The following is a 15,180-nucleotide window of genomic DNA, read 5'->3' as shown; positions in this document are numbered from 1 at the left end:
TTCTCAACAAAGCATCGCACCCCATTTTTCTGAAACTGTACACGTATTTCTTCTAAGCCCACCAGTTGTCCTCCTGCATAAAATTCGCATCCTCAGAAACCTATATAATTTGACTACTAATTTCATAGAGTCGTAGGTTATGAGTTATGGAGTGTATGCAAGAAAAAGCAATAGTGTTTGTTGATCATCCTGATGTTGAGATGATGAAATAAAGTCATTCCAATCATCTTGCTACTTCCAACCCCACAAACATGTATTGTACTTTAGCCCTTTCTAGTATGTTTTCCATCCCTGGATTTGACCAAAATCATTCAAATAATGTGGAAAAGGACTTGCTGGCTCATTGACTACTTACATATTCTGAATTATTAAATTGTTAAAATATTTATTTAGATCTGAAAACTAGCATCTTTTTATAGCTGGAACATGTTTATTTCTAAAATACTGCCTGTGAATGGATCACAGGTTAAAAAATGTACAAGGCAGGCAAAATGTGTAAAACAATTTCACTTTCAATATATAGTTTATGTATATATATATAACTATATATAAAAAATAATATATGTGCACATATATATGTTAGGCAATTTTTTTTTAAAATGTAGGTAAGACTATTTACTGTAGTGAAGTCATGCTTGGGAATGACTTATTAATTGTAAGCAAAATCAGAATCTGGTTCATCTGAAAAAAACCCGAGGCCTGACTATTTTTGCTTAGTTTAGATTTTTAAACTGTAGAGATAAAGGAAAATGTGGTATAAAACCCTACCAAATCTCAATATGTGAGCATTAGAAGCATTGGCACTGACTGTCTTTTTACTCTTCATATCTGAGTGTACTGAACTTAGTATAGTATAGTATAGAATTCTCTGTGCTATATTCTGATTCTGCTGACGTAAATAACAAAACTCCCATTGTACTCAGTGGTACAGGATTAGTCCCTCTGTTTTTCACTGGGGCAGGGGCTTTTTCCTTACTATTATTGTATCTTCATGTAAATATAGCAGCATTACTGAAAGCCTGAAGCTTCATGCCATTGCTTTGCTCATCTTCTTAAATTCAGTGCCACATGGCAGATTTCCTTGGAGCCTTATCTCTCAAGCCAAAAAGAAAAGCATGATCACAATAGTCAGCTTGGCTTTTCTTCTCATCTCTATATGCACTTCAGTGCAGGAGAAGTTCAGACACCACAGAGCTTCAAATGGTTTCTTTCAAAGGCATTAAGAAAAGAAAGGGAAACAAATATTGAGCTATTACAAAGAAGTTTTCAGCCAGTGCATGTTTATTAAGCTTACTTTATTCTATCCAGCATATTCAAAGACATCTGATTAAACTGTCCCAAGTAAAAAGGACAAAGCTTTCTTCAATCTGTGCAGTACAGATAAATAATTTTGTGAAAGATTTATATCATCTCTCAGGCTCTGTACTGGAGGCTTGTTGAGACATTTCAATCAGGCTATGCACGTTGCCAAATGCAGTCCTGTTCAGAACATGCTAAAATATTGTATCTGGCTAACTGGAGATAGAAAACATTGTTTCTAATCACTATATGACATACTTTGCAATTCTTATAGACACTAAGTTGTATTTCTGGCTTCACATGTATTTTCAGTGAAATTTCAGTCACAGTGTATTTTCAGTCACAAAAATAAGGGTGGACAAATATAGCAGCAGAAATTGCTGTATGGCACAGCACACGACGACCTCGTTGTGACCCTTGTTTGGGTATCCTACTTTAATCTTTATATTCTCTAATGTTTTAGCAGTGTGATAACTTACTTTTATTTACAGTTAGCCAATAGTTTTGGAAGGGACTATTCAAAGGCAAAAGGAAATATTGAGTAACATCATATTCATTAAAATGGAAACAGAACAGGATTTTTTCAGCCAGGTTCTTAGCTGTAAGTCCCCCTGATGTCAACATCTGACACTATCTGAGGATCTGTTCTTTTATCTTCATGATTTATTTCTTTTTTTTTTTTCAATAAATAAATCTCTTCTATACAAGAAAAGTTGATTCTTATTGAGTTAGGGAATTTAACTGCTCCTTTTTTCCACTATGCTTCATTATGAAAATCAATAGGGACAATCCCTTCTTGTTTCTTTGTCTGCTTACACTTTCTTTTAAAATAGTGATTAGTGAACAAAGATTGTGACATTCAAACTATGTGACTAAACCAAACAGTACTGTTACTTCCAATCTCTACTTCTTCTCTATTCATAAAGTTCATCTTTATTTGAGGTCATCTAAGAGGCCAGATAAATATTTTAGCTTCAGTTTTATGCAAGCCAGTATTGCCACCATAGTTATACATCATGCTCTTCTGCTTTGGAGATCAAGACTTAGAGGAAGTTACAAGAGGAGACTGGAACATTACATCTACAATAATAAAAGAAAACTTACTGTAATCACCTCTGAAAAATGAAGTTAATGATTCTTTTGATAATACTTTTCCTATTTTGAAATAACACATAGAATGGAACCTCCGCCATTGAGTTTAGGAAACATCCACGTACATTAATGAAAGGGGTACTTTGTGTGTACATATGTATCAATCAACACCCACATGAATCTGCAACTAAGAGTTTTGACAAGCAAAAAACCCCCTTACTAATAAGTATTTAAAAACTGTCAATTATTTAATTTCTTTCCATGAGTTCTCTTTTCTGTATTTTCCATTTCTAAGCATTGTCCTTTCCTCCTGCTGTTTACACCAGTGATTACTGATAAAAGTAATGGCTACTTCCCTGCTTCGTCCACTTTAATCACACTGATTGGCCATCTCTCCTTGAGTGTCTCTGCATGAGTATCAATAGCATCATGCCTCTTGCAATGAATTTGTGACCGGCAGCGCAGCCTGTGGAAATCAGCTTTCTCATTTGTGATATTTCCTTTTCATTCTGTTTGTTAATAGACCAAAACGGTTCCCAAAAATGTTATCACCCACTGCTGTCTTCACTGGAGGAGAGACAAAGTGAATCCCACTGAAGGGAAGATTATACTGATGATGATGTCTTCACTGAAGAATGATTACTTTAAACTGTGGTAAGTGGATCCCAAATCCACAGCCTCCTTTTGCTCCTTCTGAGTCAGCACTACCTGTGGCTGTGACTCTCCTCCACTGCCACTAGTTAATATGGCTTGCAGCGATATGAGTGAGCACAACACAGTTTATGGCTGATTCAAGCTCACGGAGGCAGCAGCTATCAGGCTGTGTTGTTCCCTGTATACATGCAAATGCCTCTTTAACTCGAGGTGCCCACATTTTTCTAACCCTTTCATCCTGTCTCTAGGAGACAAAAAATAAAATTAATTAAAGTGCGTTTTATTGTGCATTTGGGAAAATGATGGGCCTTTGTAGCTCTGGGTCAGCAGTCTCTGATTTCATATTTGCATGAGGCTAATAAAGAAAACAAGACAATTGCTATAATACCCTCTGCAGACAAGATTTCTGTAACTGATGGCATAACCTTCATGACCGCAATGCTGCAATACATTAACTTACCACTGGGAGTGTTACTTACCTCTTTTGTGACAGTTTTGGGAGACTTAATGTTAAACTGCTTTGTACACACCTATGTAGTAATGGTCAATAAAAAAAGTGATGATTCCATTTGGAATTGTTTTTAATCAGAATTTCTCTATGGGTTTTTATTTTGTGAAAAGGTGTAACAAGCTTCTTTTTGTCTTTTTGTATTATTTAATAATTGATTATTTTTCCCCAGAAGCAGAAACCCTGGCAGCTCCAGAGCGCAAACTGTGATTGGAACATTCCCTGTGGTAGAAGGGGGGAACGTTCCACTGATCTTCCCTTGCAGAAGCAATCTGGCTAATTTTAAAGTCTGTTTCAGAATTGTGCCTTACAGCACCCCAAACATCATTCATTTTAGAAGAATAGTGCTTCACAAATGCAATTATTAATTATCATGCTGAGTTAATGTAACAATTGTTCAGCATCTGGGGATTGTGACAACACTCCATAAAGCTATATTGTTTATAATAACTGTATTGCTTTGCAAAGCGGATAAGGTATTTGAGGGGGAATGGTTCTTTGAATAGATAGTTAAAACTGTCTGGAAAGGAATTGTGTTATTTCAATATTCATAGAGAAATTACAGTTGTTTCATTAGCAAGGGGGAGAATCTGTGGAAGACTACTGTTCTTATTAAATGATGATAATATACGTGGCCTTATGGGAAGCCAGAATACAGTGACTTTGTCACAGCATTCTAGGTGTTAAATTCAAAGATGCTGAGTTCCATAAATAATTGAAATATTTGTAAAAATGATCTGCTCATATGGGGAGTTTTTTTCAAAATTTTTGCTTAATTTCATGTAAAAAATTTAGCTTTCAATTGGAAGTCCAAAATTAAACTGATTTCCTTTTTCCTTTTAGCCATCTGGCAATTGAAGAGGTTGCTATTGTTTTCTGTTTGTTGAGTTTCTTGACGTTGCAGCTCTATTGCAGCAGGCCTGTACAGCCATAGTGAGGCTCCTAAGAATGAGGGTGCCTTCCCTCTGACTCCATCCTCCTCACTCACATCTCTTCCCGCAGATTCCTTAAGTTGAAGGTGCCAGGCTTGCAGATGGCGGACAAAGGGTCCAGCTCTAGGCACTCCTATCCACTTGCTGGACTCCCTGGCTTTCTACCTTCACTAGCACTCACGTTCATACAGATATAAAAGGATCCATGCAAGAAGGGAACAGCTTCTATCATTCAGTGGGCCCATCCGCTGGTTGAATAAGTTAATTCCTTGGCAAGCTATATAAATGTGAGAAACGTAACTTGTATGCTTCCTAGATGATGTCCTTTCACCTTAGTATTCCTGCAGATACATAGTCACTTTATAAGTCCAAGCATAGACTGTATCATTAACATCTTCTAATTCTCCTCTGCCAAATAAAGCTCCAGTTTGTACAATACAATTTGTAATCTGGGTTGTAGAAACTGCTCAATTCTTTTCAATTTAATGTTCAAGCAGCAGATCGTGACAAGCTTTTACTTGAATGCCCAGATGAGAAATGCAAACCTTGTGTGTGGGATGCTCATTTACTCTCATGTTAGACATTGTTGACTTTCTCGCACCCAAGAGCCTTTTCCTCACTGTCGTCCAAAGCACTTGCAGTGCTGCAGACAGAGTCACCGAGTGCCGACTTCCTCCTGGATGCGCTGGCCAGCAAGAATGGGCCAGTTGAACAGGGGACAAGCAGACCGTCAGAGCGCATGGTCGTCCTGGTGCTGAGCTTGTACAAAGATGGATTATACCACATTCTGCAAAACCCCCTTATTAAAGCAGTAGCCAAACCAGTTTGGCATTTGGGGTTCTTTCTTGCTCCCAGCAAAGTCAATTGGAGCTCTGCAGCAGACTTCAATGAGAAAAGGATAAGGCATTAAATAACATGCTGAACAGCTTTTGTGTTACTTGAAAGGAATCCAGGCAGACCTTTGCCAGCGTGATTGTGAATAGGGTACTTTTCCAGAAGAGTTTGGAGGGCCTCAGGCTTGGCCAAAGGAGTACAAATCAGTTCAAACCTAAAATTGTGCTAAGTTTTCCAAAACGTAAATGACAGACAACAAAAAAGCATGAGAAACATGGAAGCTATAATTCCAGTTAACATCTGAGCAGAGTACAAAAGAGAGATGCAGCTGGTTAAATGAACTTTTTTTCTAAAGAAACTTCAGTTGTAATTTTTTTTTCATATTGAATTTTAAAAATAGTCTCCACTTTACCCTTTAAGTGAACTGGAAAAGAACAAATGACAATAGCATAGTAATTTGGGGGCCAATTTTCCTTAAATACATGTTCTATTAGATATTGAACCCTTTTGATATTTGGAAGCTTCAGGATTCAGTTCTCTGAAAGAAGCTGAATAAATTGAGGAATTCTGACAATACGGTTTGGCCTAATAGCTACTTGATCATGATTCCTCAGTGGGTCCCACTGTTCTGGCTGATTGGAAGGCTCTCAGTTGCATACAATAATGCTGAAATGCCAGTCAAACTGCCCTGGGTAGGGTTATGCATGCATTGTCGTTGTTAAGCCCTATTGTCAGGGTCTTTGTAATCTGGCTGTAAAATCATTCTTAGCTGAGGGTACGTATACAAGTCTGGAAGCACATCCACTTGACTATTTTTGCATATTTTTGAAATCACTTATTCTCTTTTGCCACCTTTTCTTTTTTTTAGTCCTTTTTTCTTTTATCAAGAAGAAAAATTAAAATCTTTCTCCCCAAAATTCTAATATTGAAAGTTGGAATGAGGTGGGTTTTTTTCAGGGAAATCCATTTTTTCTTCTGGTGCTGCTGCCAGACAAACCCTCACCAAAGGGTGCTTTTAGTCTTTCCTCCTAAAGAAATGTCTTGAGAGCACTTAGGGGCTTCTGTCATGTTTGAGGCCACTCTCAGCCAGACCTTTCAGAATATGTTTGCAGTTGATATGCCTGTGGCATTTCCCTGATGTTGGTTGCAAACTAGTTAGGACCCACTTCTTCACTGACTCCACTCAAATAGTGCAGTATTGCAAGAGTTATTCCATTGAAATCATTTGGCATTGTTAGTATAGTAATATATGAGAAAGGGACTGTAGCAGATTATTCTAGAAATAACTGAAATTTAGCAAAGACAAATTTGAAGTTGTGGTGTAGTTTTTCTTGCATATTTAAAGCTTTTATTTTGTAAGAACTGAGGATTTCATACACTGCTTGCCTGTCATTATCTAACTGCATTCAATATTGGGCCTTTTCTCCGTAGAAGGGAAGGAGAAGAGAGTTTCTTAGAAAGTGTGTGCTGTATATGAGCAAGCACAGGCAGATCTCAAAAAATCAACTCAAAAAAAGCACACCACTCCTCCCCCTTTCTCCCTGTATTGGTTTCTCCCTGTATTGGTTTCATGTTAATTTTGCTCTCTTCCTTTCTTTATCTAGTACTTGTACTTGTGCTTGTACTGTGCTTGTACTTGTACTGTGTTCCACTAGCTGATTTGGGAATATTATTCAAACAGTATTACAGAACAATTTCTATCCTTTCACATTGATCTTGTGATTATATTATATATTAAGGTTCCATTTAAAAATGATTTAAAGACATTTTACTAAAAAGGTCATTGGAAACCAAAAATTCAGCAGTTTGATTAAAGCAATATTTACACTGATTCTAAAAATAGCCTTTTGATTGTTGATTACCTGTCATACAAAGATGAATCAGTTATTAACCTGATACCTGACAAAGTATGGATAGGTATTCTTTTTAACTGTGGCAAAATTATGCTAGAAAATAATAAAACTTGTTTTGTTTGCAGATGACAGCATTCATCATTTCCCTCAACACTGCCAACAACAGTTACGTAGACACAGGGTCAGAAAGCCATTGCTCATTATATTCAAAGTCTTTTGTCTTGACAACTCCAGGGCAGGTCCTTGTCCCAAGAGGCCGAGATGCACCTCTGTTGTGGGTCAGGCACATGGAAGAACTTAAATGTTAGGTAGGTTTTGGTGCCAGGATCCGTGACCCAGAGGCGGGTGCTGAGCATGTGGGCTGCTGCTCCCCGGCACGACCTTTTCTTCTAGGAAGGTGGTAGAGTGCCTTGTCTCTGTTACAGTGTGCGTGCAACGATGTAGGAAAAGCAAATGTAGTACTGTTCAGTGTCAGCTTGCAGTCACTTCGCTTTCCCTTGCATTTCTTACCCACCACTCAGCTTTCCTCCCCTCCTCTTAGTGCAGCTCTACAGAGTAGCAGAAAACTGCTTCTGACTACCATGTTCTCAGCCTGCCTTTATAACCACACCAGGTCCATGCTGATTCTGTAAGTCAGGTGAACGTGTCTTGCAGTCAGCCTGAGGATGTCTGCGTGCCCGTGATACAGCATGATTAGCAGCCTCTGGAGATCACCACCTGAAAACCAGACATGTTACAAATCGGAGACCTTCGTGGGAGTAGTCAGAGAAATTTATGCAGTACCTGCTGGCAATGTGCCTGGCTTCAGCCAAAGATATTGATTGTTAGGTGCATTAATTTTAGGAAGCAGATTTTCTCTGGGTGGTTTTTTTTTTTTTTCTCCCCAAGAGCCAATACACAGCTGTGAAATCATTTAACTAACTTAACTAAGGTTATTTGACAAGGAGAAGAGTTGTATTAATATAAAGAAATGTGTCTTGGTTTAACTGCCTTCCTCTTTCAAACAACACTGTTATGATCAAATGGAATGATCCTGAAACATACGTTATTGCTAGCTTAGCACTCCCACAGAGGAAAGGTGTGAGGGAAAGTAGTGCAAATATCTTAAATTGGCTCAGTATTAGCAAGAAAACCTCTTCTCTCAGGCTGTTGTATTTCTTAGTGGTTTTTTTTCTTCCGAGTCCTTTCTACAGGCTTTGTTGCTCATTTTTGTTTCTTAAAGTTGTCAGTCTCTCCCCTTTCACACTTTCCTCAGTTAGATATTTTTCTTCTCAAACTAACACTTCCTTTCAATATTGACTTTGCAAGAAATTTATAACTTCCAGGAGAGAGGACCGTCCTTTTGGTGGTCTCTGCAGGCCCTGAACAGTTCTGAGTGGTACAGCTTAAATGGTACCTCAAAATGACAATGAAAATAAAATATAAGAACAATTATACTGTTAGAACAAAGCAGATAGCAAAACAGAAGCTAGAGTTCAAATCCCCTTGAAAGCAGATTGAGTTTAGATGGGTGCATATATATTGGCATGCTAAGGTGGCAGTAATGCCTCCTGTAGCACTGTTTGGTGCAGCTGATGCTCTCCAGGACAAATGACAACTCAGAAGCTTCACAGAGGCACAACACTACTTTTTCCTCCCAACATTGTGGCTGCATCCAACTTTTAATCCATGTGTCCAAAGACACCTCTTGTTCAGTATTTTGATTTTGATTTAGATGAAAATCTAGAAATGGTTACAGTTCTACTCTGACGCTGTAGAAATCCCTGCATATTTGCATAATGTCATCTCTATCAAATCTTTAACCTTTAACTTCACTGTTTTACAACTGTCCTGAATCTGAATATCTGCTTCTTCAACCTAGTTCAGAATGTCATAAAATGAGCAGGATGATTTTCTGATAGATTTCTTTTATGAATTCATCTACAACTCATAGTATCTGGGTGCAAAGAATAGACTTTGAATGTACAAGAAATATACTTCGGTGTGTTGTTCATGCTCTTGGGGTTTCCACTATTGAAATTTGTCCCTTTCTTATCCTGCCCCTTCCCCTTTTCCAATTGTTTTCTAACCTGTTTAGCTTATTTCTAAAAATAAATAAATAAATAAAATAATATTCTACTGTCATGGAAATACCTAAGAGAAGGGACTCTTAGATATGGGTTACATTATCAGACTCATAAGATGGCACTTGATAAAGTGTCACATAAAAGACTTACCAGAAAGTAAAGATTTATGAATTACATGGAAAAAGAAGTGATATAAAAATGCAGTAGAGAAGAGAGATGGGGGAGATATGATTTGTCATTGAGACTGACAGTCAAAAAATAATAGTCCTGATTCTTATAGTGAGTAGTGATATCCTCTGAGACTCACTTTTACAACTAGTTGTCTGCTATATTCAGTACAGCTTATTGATGGAAACGGGGGGAGGAGCAGCCTTGTAACAGACCTTTGGAATATTCCAAAGAAAGAGAGGAGTCTCCTGAATGATAAAATCTTGTTCCATGTGACGCTGTTGAAACAGCCAAATGACCAGGTGTTGACTTCAAGCTCATCTTCTTCGGTAGCTCATTCGTGCGTTCTTACACAACTACCTCGTGGCAGCAATATGTAGAGTTCAAGGAGTTCAAGGTAGTTAATTACTATAGTGTAGCTAATGAAGCATAGTGAAAAAATGCCAAAGGGCCAGTTGCAAACCTAGGTAAAAACAATGACCAAGTATGAGAGCCAAAAACCCTCACGGATTAAAGAGAACTGAAGACAGCCACAAAACATCTTGTGTTAGGAAAAAAATCAACAAGTCTAAATTTTTCATAAAATATTTCTCACTGATATTCTTGTAGTTTTATTTCTGCAAAATTAAATTATTTTATCATCTTCTTCTTCAGAATAAAGTAGAGAATGTTCTGCATTTTCCTCTTCTTCAGGCTTCTATGGACTTAATATTGCAATCTGTCCATGCTATGTACTAATTAATTAATTATATTGGAACTGGAGCCTTGTTTTCAATATTGCCACACATTACATAACTAAAATGTCCTAAACGGTGAATGCAAACATTTGAAGAAGTAATGGCATTAAATTAAGAAAGGAAAAATTGCTTTAGCTAGAGTCAACGAAGGTCTTCAGTCTATTGCAGACTAAAGTTCTAAAAGCTTGTGATCAAGCAAGAGTAGAAATTCTCTTTTGCAGTGTGAAGGGAAGTGGCCTTGGATGCATATGTAACACCACCCCAACAGAGAATATACAAAAATTATGTTTTCATTTAAAAAATCTTTGTGCTTTCCTGTAAAATTCTTGTAAGATTTCATATAAGAATTCCAAGGGAATAAACAAAAGCTTTTTGCAAATGTGGACTGTGCATGTGTTAAGGCCAACATCAATCTGATGTCCGTGGCCTTGGATATGAATATGATTGGCAAACTCTCTGCAGTATACCTAGTGCCTCTCAAGAAACGACAAAGTAGCTCAAGTTCCAGTCTACAGCTGTTGGAGAATTGAACGCACATTCTTCTGCAGAAGTCTCCAAACTCTCAAGTACTCAATAATTATTTACAAATCCTTCTTAATGAAAAAGAATTAATAAACTTGAAAAATGCAAAAAGGATATGTAGAAAATAAGTAATAACACACTCCTTATCCAGATAGTTTTACAATTGTTCATTTAATTCCCTTCCCATTTTACAGGAAAGAATGTCCTATAATGTATCCTTTCTACTCTTTGAGGTAAAAGGAGCAACGGTTTCACGTGAATAGTGAGATTGTACAATTTGGATATCTGTTCTTGAAATATCTGTCAAATTTCCCCAGGAGGACCAATGCCTTACTAAGCTTTGGAGTTAAGGGGTTGATAGAAAGGTCCACAAGTTTCCATTCAGCTCTATTCATGTCCTTTACATCTGTTTTCAGGAAAGAGTCCCTTACACCAATAGAAGGGATCGTTGAGTAATGTACATCTCTTGGAAAATTTCCTTTTTTTGCACATTATTCTTTCATCTCTTCCTCAAGGTTCCCTGAGAAAATCTCTCCCATCCAAAAGTCCTACTTTATGCAAGCTTATAAGGTTCTCTTAAGAGTCACTAGATACAGTGCAGGTAGGCTACAGTTGAATGAAAGGCTAGAGTACCCACTTTTTGCATCTCACTGATAAAGGAAGAAGACAGATATTTTTAGTTAATTTCTTTGCTTATTTTTCCAAGTGTAACTTCTCTATGGCTATTAATAGCAGCCTGGGGTTAACCCTGATGAAATTTTGCTGTTTGTTTTTCAAGGGCCTAAAACTCTACTAGAAAGAGAGATTAAAAAAAAAGGATTGATTTTTGCTCTTTACCCTTATGTACTATATACGCAGGCTGTTGCTTTTGTAGCAGTATAAGAAAAATGCAAACAAACAAAAAAACCTCAACCCTCCAGAAAATGCCCTGTACTATAGAATATTTATGGTCAGAAAATCCAGGCTGGCCATTTTAAATATATGAGAAAATCTGGAAGTTCCCTAGTTCAGTAAGATCATCAGGCAGAAAAAAAGTCACAAGCAAAAAAGAGCAATGATGTTGACAAAGAAATATTGTGAACATTTAATGGCAGTTCTAGTAGCTGCACAGCGTATTGTAGTTAAATAGTTTTGTCAGCTGCTCTTCTTGTAACCATTGGCCATGCCATAGTTCTGTATAAACCTTTGTGGGAGATAGAATCAGCTTTAATGAAATTTGAGTAGCTGACATATTAGGCAATGTATTATACTGGAAGAAATGCTCCTTGATATTTTTCCAAAGGACTGTCTCTCAACTGTAATCACTTTTTCCTTACATGCATGATGTCACCACAGACTTTTAAGAAACTAATTATTTTGACATTGACTGTAAAATAGTTTAAGACCATCGTGGACTATTTAGAAATTATTTCCTTTATCCTATATCGATAAACACCCTAGCAGCAGCATGTAGCAGAAGCTGATTTCATCAGGTCTGCTAGCTGCTGGGCCAGTGAAGTGGATCCCATGCAATAGGAAAATCTTGCTCATTTTGGTGCTCTAACAACTTCGAACTCCATCACGGAAAAAGTATTTTAGAAGACAACAAGTTACAAAGAGAATGTATTCATAGATATTTTTAAAATAATCTATTTAAAACCAGTGATGTTTGCTAGTTAATGAATATCAGTTCAAATGGTTTAAATACCTAAATGCCAGATGCACAAGTTATTTCAGCCCAAAGGAAAATAATCATAATCTGTGCTTTAGTACCCTGAATTTAGAAATTTAAACAGCCAAAAATTCAGCCCCAGCAAGCTGACTCAGACCATCTGAAATACTTACCCATCCTCCCTTCAGAGTGGAATCATCCATTCAGTGGAATCAAAAACAAGCTGGAAAGTGTAGATGGTGAGCAGAGGTTTCCTAAAGCTTTCAATGGGAAATGTGCGCATGCCAAACTTCAGCTGGTCTATAAAGCACAGGTGCTTGATTCAGGACTGCATATTCGGAGCTTCTTCCCATTCCTAGTCCGAGTTAGGCAGCCTGCCAAGTGTGAACTCATTCTGGTTTTTTTTTTAAAAAAATATTTCCTGGAGAAGTTTTTGCTGCCTATCTTTGGCTTAATAAATTTTGGACTTGCCCAGGCTATTTTAGACCTCAACTAATTTTCCTCTTCAGTCTGACATGGATCAGACTTCTGTTTACCACTTTATAAAATAATACCCTCACTACTAGGTTATAAAGCAGGTGTGGAGAAGGAAGGAAGAGGAGCAAAGGGAGCAATATACTCAAACTCTCTTATTAAAATCGATCACCAAGGGCCAAAGGCAAACAGAAAAGCAAGGAGGACATGTCTCTGCAGTTCACCGGTTACAGCACCCTGCTCCTGTTGAGGAGCAGAAGCTGTAATTGGACCAAGAGAAAGGAGACCACAGCTTTAATTATCTGAAGACCGTGTTCCTTTATTTGTAATTTATTGTTACTCTCCTTTAATCAAATAAAAATTTTGGCTCGCTGGTTGTCTACATCTAACTTCCTTATTTTTTTTATCCTATTTTCCTTCCAAACTACTTAATAACTCTTCTTCTTCATCTGAAACAAGAATTGCTTTTAATTCTTCTATATCGTTGACTAGAGAACACGATGACAATATTTTCTTTCTGAATGAGGAAGGTTTCTGTTATTTCTCCCAACTTCATGTTCTCAGATCTGATTATGACCATCATAAAGTCTGCATTACAACTGGAAGAAGTTCTGTATTGTCTTTGAGTTAACACTTCTGTCCTAAATTGGATGGCTTCAGTGGAGTTGCACCACATTTCAGCATCTGAAGCTCTCGTTCAGCATTTCAGTTTGCAATTGGGAATGTGAAGTGGCAGCACTTTAAAGAGAGCTTGTCTAGCTTTGTCAGGCCTTGCATCTTGTTTCAGATGATTGGCTTATGCTACAATGACTTTATTTTGGCTGTGTTTATATCTTTTTCATTGTCACTTTCCAGCTTTACAACATATCTGTTCTGGTATGAGGAAAGCGACTTTCACAGCTTCATGTAGGATCATGAATACAAACCACATTTACATTTGCAAATATAGATATTGATAGTACTCATATATGTCAATAGGGAAATACCAACACCACCAGGTGATGTGATCTCTCATCATCAAGCAGCAACCTTGAATGGAGAAAGTTCTAATAGCCCTTTGCAGTCATCCTGCAGCATGTCAGCGCAATCAGTGCCAATAAACATGCATCTATGGAAAGCATCTCACCAAATGGATTTTAAATAAGGTATTGGAAAGATTCAACTTTGGTTGATAGGATACTGTCAGGCTTCTGCAAGACTTTGGATATTGTGCTGCACAAATAAAACAGAACAATACTAAATCAACATAAACTATTTGTAAACCATATGAATTAATTGCTTACCAGCCACACAATAGGGAGTTATCATACTGGTGTGTTTTTGCAATTTGCAGGCTAATTGATTTTTGACCCTACTGCTTTTTGTTATTAAACATATCTTTTTTAACCTGTGACATGTAAAAAAACCCATAAAGTCTCCACCAGCAGCAACTGTAGCTGACACAAAAATAGGTTAAGTGGCAAATAACAGAGAAGATGTCGTCAATCCTTGCTTGTTAGACAGCATAAACAAATAATATGCATTTCAGTATATGCAAACATAATCCTGTATTAAAACTGTAAATGGAGTTCATATCCCCTGAATGTAAGACTCCTTTCTGGAAAGTTGTTCATCTAAAATAGACTTGGGGGCTGTGGGAGCTAGCCAGTTTAACATAAATTCCTAGTTTGAAACGGCGGTAGAGAGATGTATGTGGTCCTTAGAAGAGAAACCCCCCAGAGAAGGAGTAGAGAGCTGTCTCTGTTTTCTTCTGATGTGAATGCTGCTGCACAGAAGAGCTTTGAGAATGGTCAGAGGAATAGAAAACATGCCTTATAGTAACATCCAGAGAAAGTCCACTTTGTTCAGTAAATGACAGAGAATTTCAAGGATAACAAAAGCACAATTTGTAAGTACTTTGAACTGGAACAGAAATAAACTGCAAAATTCTGCCAAAAGGTTAATTAGCTATTGGTGGCGGCGACTCATTGTGGGTGGTGGGAGAGCCTCACTGAGGACTTTAAAACCAATTGTGAACATTTTTCTAAAGTGTTTACTCTGATTCAAACAGAATTACTGAGCTGAAAGGAGAAATTAAATCATAAAAGTCCAATGGCCTGTGTCATGCAGAAGCTCAGGCTACAATCCCAGTAGTCCATTTTGGCTTTAATATTTCTGTGAAGTCAGCTTGCATATTAATATCACAGTCAATATTCATTTATCCACACAATGTTCTTGCCAAATATATTGTTTATTTTATCTCTTTTTTATAGATGATTAGCCAAGAGAAATATATTTGTCAGGGTTATAAAATCCAGTTCAGACCTGCCTAATGCCATAGATATTCCAGTGTATTCAGCACCATAAGTTTTTGCCTAAAGGAGCGACTCCTGTAAAAGTTTGTTTCCTCC

General features: G+C 37.3%; 1 long non-coding RNA gene across 6 annotated transcripts in view; it reads left to right on the top strand.

Moving 5' to 3' along the window:
- LOC142052411 (uncharacterized) overlaps nt 1-4,919 on the top strand; it is an 80,778-nt gene extending 75,859 nt beyond the window's left edge. For 2 of the 6 annotated variants that reach the window (XR_012658826.1, XR_012658825.1), the window contains exons 3-4: nt 2,915-3,045; nt 3,726-4,919. This is a non-coding gene — a long non-coding RNA (uncharacterized LOC142052411). Of the gene's footprint in view, nt 1-2,914; nt 3,637-3,725 lie in introns of those variants that run through there. The other 4 variants (XR_012658822.1, XR_012658824.1, XR_012658823.1 and 1 more) reach the window with 3 other exon arrangements.
- The last annotated feature ends 10,261 nt before the right edge of the window (nt 4,920-15,180 follow it).

Source organism: Phalacrocorax aristotelis, chromosome 2, assembly GCF_949628215.1.
Source record: "Phalacrocorax aristotelis chromosome 2, bGulAri2.1, whole genome shotgun sequence".
Taxonomy (NCBI): domain Eukaryota; kingdom Metazoa; phylum Chordata; class Aves; order Suliformes; family Phalacrocoracidae; genus Phalacrocorax; species Phalacrocorax aristotelis.
Note: the sequence above shows the minus strand (reverse complement) of the source record. Positions and strands in the feature narration are given on the sequence as shown.